Consider the following 6560-nt stretch of genomic DNA (forward strand, 5'->3'; position numbering starts at 1 on the left):
CTAGCTCCCACATACCCAGCTAAGACCTAGGGCAGTGAAATAAATAAAAATTTTTAAACCATATATATGACAAGGGGCTTCCCTGGTGGCTCAGTGGTATCAAATCTGCCTGCCAGTGCAGGAGATGCAGGTTCAATCTCTGGGTTGGGAAGATGCTCCGGAGAAGGAAATGGCAACCCACTCCAGTATTTCTGCCTGGGAAATCCCATTGTCAGGAGCTTGGCAGGCTACAGTCCATAGGGCTGCAAAAGAGTCAGACACAACTTAGTGACTAAACTACAACAACAATATATGACAAACCCATAGTAAACATCATATGCAATGATGAAAAGCTGAAAGCATTTCCTCTAATACCAGGACAAAGCAAGGATGTTCACTTTTGCCACTTTTATTCAACATAATTTTGGAAATTTAGCCACAGTAATCAGAGAAGAAAATAATAATAATAAAAGGAATCAATATTAGAAAAGATAAAGTAAAACTATCAGTTTGTATATGACATGATATTATACATAGAAAGTCCTAAAGATCCCACCAGAAACTACTAGAACTCATCAATAAATTCAGTAAAGTTACAGGATATAAAATTAGTATACAGAAATATGCTGCATTATTATATACTAACAATGTAGTATCATAAAGAGAAATTAAGGAAACAATCCCATTTACCATCACATCAAAAGAATAAAGTACCTAGGAATAAATCTACCCAAGGAGGCAAAATATCTTTACCCCAAAAACTGTAAGCTGCTGACAAAAGAAATTGAAGGTGACACAGATAGAAAGATATACCATCTTCTTGGATTAGAAGAATCACTATTGTTAAAATGACCATACTACCCAAGCAATCTATAGATTCTATGAAATTTCTATCAAATTGTGAATAGCATTTTTTTTGCAAACCTAGGACAAATAATTTTAAATTTGTATGCAAATGCAAAAGACTCTGAATAGCCAATAGCTTCAGAAAGAAGAATGGAGCTGGAGGAATCAGGCTCCCTGAATTCAGACTATACTACAAAGCTACAGTAATCAAGACAATAAGCCATCAACAAAAAGAGAAGACAACATACTGAATAGGAGAAATATTTGCAAATAATATGACTGATAACGAATTATTATTAAACATATATAAACAACTCATACAACTCAACATCAAACAAACAAAACAAACAATTCAATCAAAAATGGGTAGAAGAACTGAACGGATATTTTACCAAAGAGGAAATTCATATGGCCAACAGGCACATGAAAGGATGCTCAACATAGCGGATCATCAGGGAAATGCAAATCAAAACCAGAAGGAGATAGCCCTCAATCTGTCAAATAGCCCTCAACCTGGCTGTTATAAAAAAGAAAACAAACAACAAATGTTGATAAGGATGTTGGAGAAAAGGGAACCCTCACCCACTGATGATGGGAACAGAGATTGGTGCAGTCATTGTGGAAAACAGTATGGAGGTTTCTCAAAAAACTAAAAATAGAAATACCATATAACCCATAGCCAAAAAAAAAAAAAATGCTAGTTCAAAAAGATACATGGACCCCAATGTTCAAAGTAACATTATCTACAATTGCCAAGATATGGAAACAATTTCAGTCCATCTGATGAATGCCTAAAGAAGATGTGATGCATATACAATGGGTTGGCCAAAAAGTTCATTCAAGTTTTTAACATATATATCCAAGGTATTTTCCCCCTAAACATCCAACATATATTAACTATATGGATGGTTACCCTCATTCTTGTTGATGCTCCTCAGAAGGTTTCCTCCTGTGAGAAAGATATTCATGCCTTCCCTAGCAGACCAGGTTCCCTGGAATGTATGAAAACCCTCCCCAGTCATCTACTGCAAAAGGTTGGAACTCTGGGATAGACACACATACTCTAACCATCAGTGATACTCAGAGGTGCACAGTTCTCCGTGCTTTTGTGCATTTATTCATTTCTTCATTTGTTGATTCATACTTCACTATCTCTAGCTACCACTGGCAAAGAATGAAAGTACAAAACACGGCTCAAAGAGGAATAAATCAAAAGATACTGGGGACACAGAGGAGGACGTAAATGGGATTTTTGCAAACACTTAATCCTCATTCAGGACAGAGTTATTACCATTATTTTACACTTATAGGGAAATGAAGGATTAGAGAGATTAAGTGAATAACTTACAGAGGACAGAGGAAGAGGGAACTGCTAGAAGTCCATGGGATAAAGCATAGAGAACACTAAAGTGAGGAGAGCCAGCCTCACCTCCTAATTTTTCTCCTGGGACGCTTGGGATTTTTTTGTTTCCTCCATTCTTCCTTTTCTCCAGTGAATCATTATCAAGGGAAATCCTCCTTTCTTCACTGTTTTCTCCAGAGACTGAATGTTGGCCTGAAGAAAGGAAATGGAAAATGGCTTCATGCCATCTTATTTGTGAGTTAGAAGGTTGACGTCCCAGCAGCAGTGGTCTCAGCCTCCTTAACTGGGACTGGAGTCATACCTTGCCAGGCCTCTTGAGTTGATTATAGGTCACTTCCTCAAAATTGAGTGCCCTATATTGACTCTGTTTTAGGAATTCTCCCTTATTAGCATTTGCAGCTCCATTTGGGGATCAGGTTAGCCAAGTTTACGTGTAGAATTTTCTCACATTTCTTTTCATTACCACAGAATATCCCTATGGAACTTCTCCCCCACTATTCCCAGTTCCATATCCCACCATGGGTAATCAGATCTCAGGAATGGAGGAGATGGTAACCTTATAACCTCTATTCTTTGGCTGCAAATGGATGGACAAAGAATGTAAAGAAATGAGAAACACTTGTTCCTGGAGTTAGAGGACCAAGGCTGTAAAGGTGGGATATCAGGCACTAATACAGGAAACAAAGGGATTCCCCCTTGGTACTGAATGGACTCTACTAGAGAGGGGTTGCTTTATCTCCAGGAAGTTAAAGCAATGTTACCTGAGTTTCCATTGCCCACTTTAATTCTCATTTTGCATTCCCAGAGTGAACTGGAATTATCGTTGTGACCAGAATATTCTTAAATGGCATTCTTAACTTTAATGCTTTTTCAGTAAGCCATACTGGAAATATGCACCTTGAGACTGGTCTAGAAGAAATAGCCACATGAAAAGTGTCCAGTGGACCTGAGTAGAATACTAGCCAAGGGTTCAGATCGGTCAGTCCACCTACTCTTTTCACAATGTACCTCTTGGGCATTGCCTAGTTAGTGCTCAAATGGAGTCTTCCTGGGACCCCTGCTTTCCTGCAGCATAATATCCTGCAGGCTGAATGGTCATCAAATCCATTCCCTATTCTTGGGCACTTGGCTGACCCACATTTCTCCCTTGCATCCAAGTGGGGCCATAAGCTTAGACAAGATTCCTGTACTTGATTCCTAAAATATCTATATAATCCTCCACAAAAGGAATCCCTTTTTCCTTTGGGCAGGTGGATATAGACAATCTAGAAGAGGTCTCCAAGACCTTGGAGAATTCCAGGATTCTAAGAAATAGTGGAGTAACACACTGGAAGAAACCTGGATCCCATGGAGATCTGTCCAGGAGAGCTGCTGCCAACCAGGCACATTCATATTAGATGCTGAGTAAATGACAAAGTTTTACTTAGTTTTACAAACTAAGCTACTGAAGTTTGGGGGTTATCTATTACAACTTTTAACCTACTATAATCAATCTCTGCCCCACTCCAAGAGTTTTCCACCTTAGTGGGCCTTCCAACTTTCTTCAATATCCTGCTTCCCAGCTTACTTCCTCCCCTAAAGAAAATAAAAAGAAACAAAAGAATAGCTCTTATGCAAAAAACAACAACAAAAATAAATAAAACAACAACAAGAAAAAAACCAAAAGAGTATCTCTTAGGAGCAGAATCAAACACAGCTGCAAAGCAAACAGCCACACGAAGAGTCCCCAAAGCAGTAGGCTGCTTGCCAGGCTTCAGTGAGGAATAGCATTCCATTGGTGCCCAGAATCTACCATTCCCAGAATCTACCATTTCTACTATGAGGACAGATATAATCACTACCTCCCAACTCCACTGATTTTAGGTAAATATTAGCATAAACAGTCAAATAACAGGCCCCTAGTCCCCTGTAGCCTCTACTGACATATGAATGAAGATGGGAAGATGAATTACAAAGTATGAATCTCCTTTCTGCATAAATAATATATTTTCCCCACATACTCTGTAACCCACAAGCACTGAGAGATAGCCAGCACCAAACTCTACTGTCCTCATGGTGAAACAGTGTAGCACTAATCCCTTCCCTTCACTCAGTACCCTTATTGACCATGAAGGTGAAAGTGAAGTCGCTCAGTCGTGTCCGATTCTTTGCGACCCCATAGACTGTAACCTACTAGGCTTCTCCGTCCATGGGATTCTCCAGGCAAGAATACTGGAGTGGATTGCCATTTCCTTCTCCAAGGGATCTTCCCGACCCAGGGATCAAACCTGGGTCTTCCGCATTGGAGGCAGCTGCTTTAACCTCTGAGCCACCTTGTATTTGAGGTGAATGGCACTATTAGGTGGATCAGGAAGCCTTAGGTTTCGGGTCAGAGTTGTAGGTCAACTTGTAACCAGAGGTAGGGTCAGGCCATTGTAAGTTTAAAAGTCAGGCCAGAGCTAGAGATCCATTTGCAGCTGAAGAATAGAAGGGATGTCCATGTTGTTCATAGTAACTGATCCAGGAAGTGGCAACATTAGCCAAGTTTTCCAATAACATATGTGAATGTGCATGCTTTCAGCCTCCACTGCTACTCTGAGGCAGGGAAGAACTGGAAAATAGTTCCTCTGGGTTTTGAGGACATAATTGAAAAGAGTCTCAGGAGCCAGATACAAAACCCAAAGAAAACTTTTTGTCCATGGGAAAGCTCTCCTCTTAACTCTTTTGGGTAGCACTTTCTATAATTTGAAGGCAAACGCCAGGAAGTCAAGAGTTTTACTTTTGTTATTGCTGCTGTTGTTTGTCACTTAGTCATGTCTGACTATTTGCAACCCCATGGACTATAGCCAGAGTGAACATCCTTGCTTTGTCCCTGATATTAGAGGAAATTCTTTCAGCTTTTCATCATTGCAGATGATGTTTACTATGGGTCTGTCATATACTGTTGTTGTAATTGTTTAGCCACTAAGTTGTATCTGACTCTTTTACAACCCTATGGACTGTAGCCCGCCAGGCTCCTCTGTCCATGGGATTTCCCAGGCAAGAACACTGGAGTGGGTTGCCATTTCCTCCTCCAGGGGATCTTCCCAACCCAGGGATCAAATCCAGGTCTCCTGCATTGGCTGGTGGATTCTTTACTACGGAGCCACAGTGAAGTCCCCTTTTTCTTTACTCTCACTCTAAAGGGGTATCTTAAGGGAGAAGAGACAAACACAGGTGCTTAGTTTTCCTTCTTAAACTAGAAGTCATGCTGCTGAATCACAAAGGACCTCCAGGGTTTTGTGGTCTCCAGGGCTTACTGGTCCAGCAATTTGACCCCTTTCCAGATTTGAGCATAATAAACCAGTAGAGGAAAGTAACAATTTCATATCTCCTACCTTTCCCTGTTTCTTCCTCTAGAGCTCTAGAACCTCCAAAGCTCTCTTGCAGACCAAGATCTGAAAAGCAGCAAAACTGCCCTGTCTCCTTCCAGGAAACCTATCCCACAATTCCTCCTCAACCTACTGGCAAGTATACCTCCAGCCAGTCCTATGCTGTTACTCTAAACCAGAATTAGGCACAGATCTCTATGTGACACTTGTCAAGTAGCCCCCTATCACCCCAGTCCCAGCTTAGGTTTAACTATGTCTCCTATTCCCAATCATCCTTGAAAACTGACCAGAATCAGATAGACTCCACCAGTGTTACCCCCTGTCCTACACTGTGAGATGGCAGCCAGTTACAGACATAGAGCCTGCCACCCGATATTCCCGTGTGAGAAGCTCCTGGCCTCTCTTTCCAGAGTCCTCTGCCCCTCCCCTTCATAAAGAAAACCCAAACTCACAGTTGTGCTTTTGGTCAGCTGCCAAGTAATCCTTATAAGGCACCTTGCTTTCATTTCAACTCTCCACTATAAGTTCCCAAAGACCCAAGTAAAAGGTGAAAGATGTAATGGGAAGCTAATGACCTTGGAAAAGCTGTTTCTAACCCAAGACTAGAGCAGCTTTGGCTTCCTAGTCTGGGGAGGGGGGTTATTCATCTCATTTTTCCCATTTTTCTGCTTCTTCTCCAAAGTACCTTTCAATCTAAGACTCTCAGACATCACAGTCAGTGGGCACTGAGACTACGAGTTCTCTGGCCACTCCCAGATACCTCTCTAAACAGGTCCTCATCTCCCTGGCGTGGCTCAAGCCTTCCTCATCCTGCACTTACTCAGTGGCATTATTCTCCCTACAATTCCCTGCTCCCCTGCCACCCAGAATGTCCAGTCAGGCTTGACACATGACAGCAGCCTGGTTAGTATTTTTATGTCAGCCAAAGGAATGATCTCTTTTTTTTTTCTCCCTACCCAGTCTTGCTAGTCAACAAGAGTCTCCTCAAGCCCACTCCTCCACCTGTGTCCCAGGTTCATATC

The sequence above is a fragment of the Ovis canadensis genome, chromosome 13, assembly GCF_042477335.2.
Source record: "Ovis canadensis isolate MfBH-ARS-UI-01 breed Bighorn chromosome 13, ARS-UI_OviCan_v2, whole genome shotgun sequence".
NCBI classification, from domain to species: domain Eukaryota; kingdom Metazoa; phylum Chordata; class Mammalia; order Artiodactyla; family Bovidae; genus Ovis; species Ovis canadensis.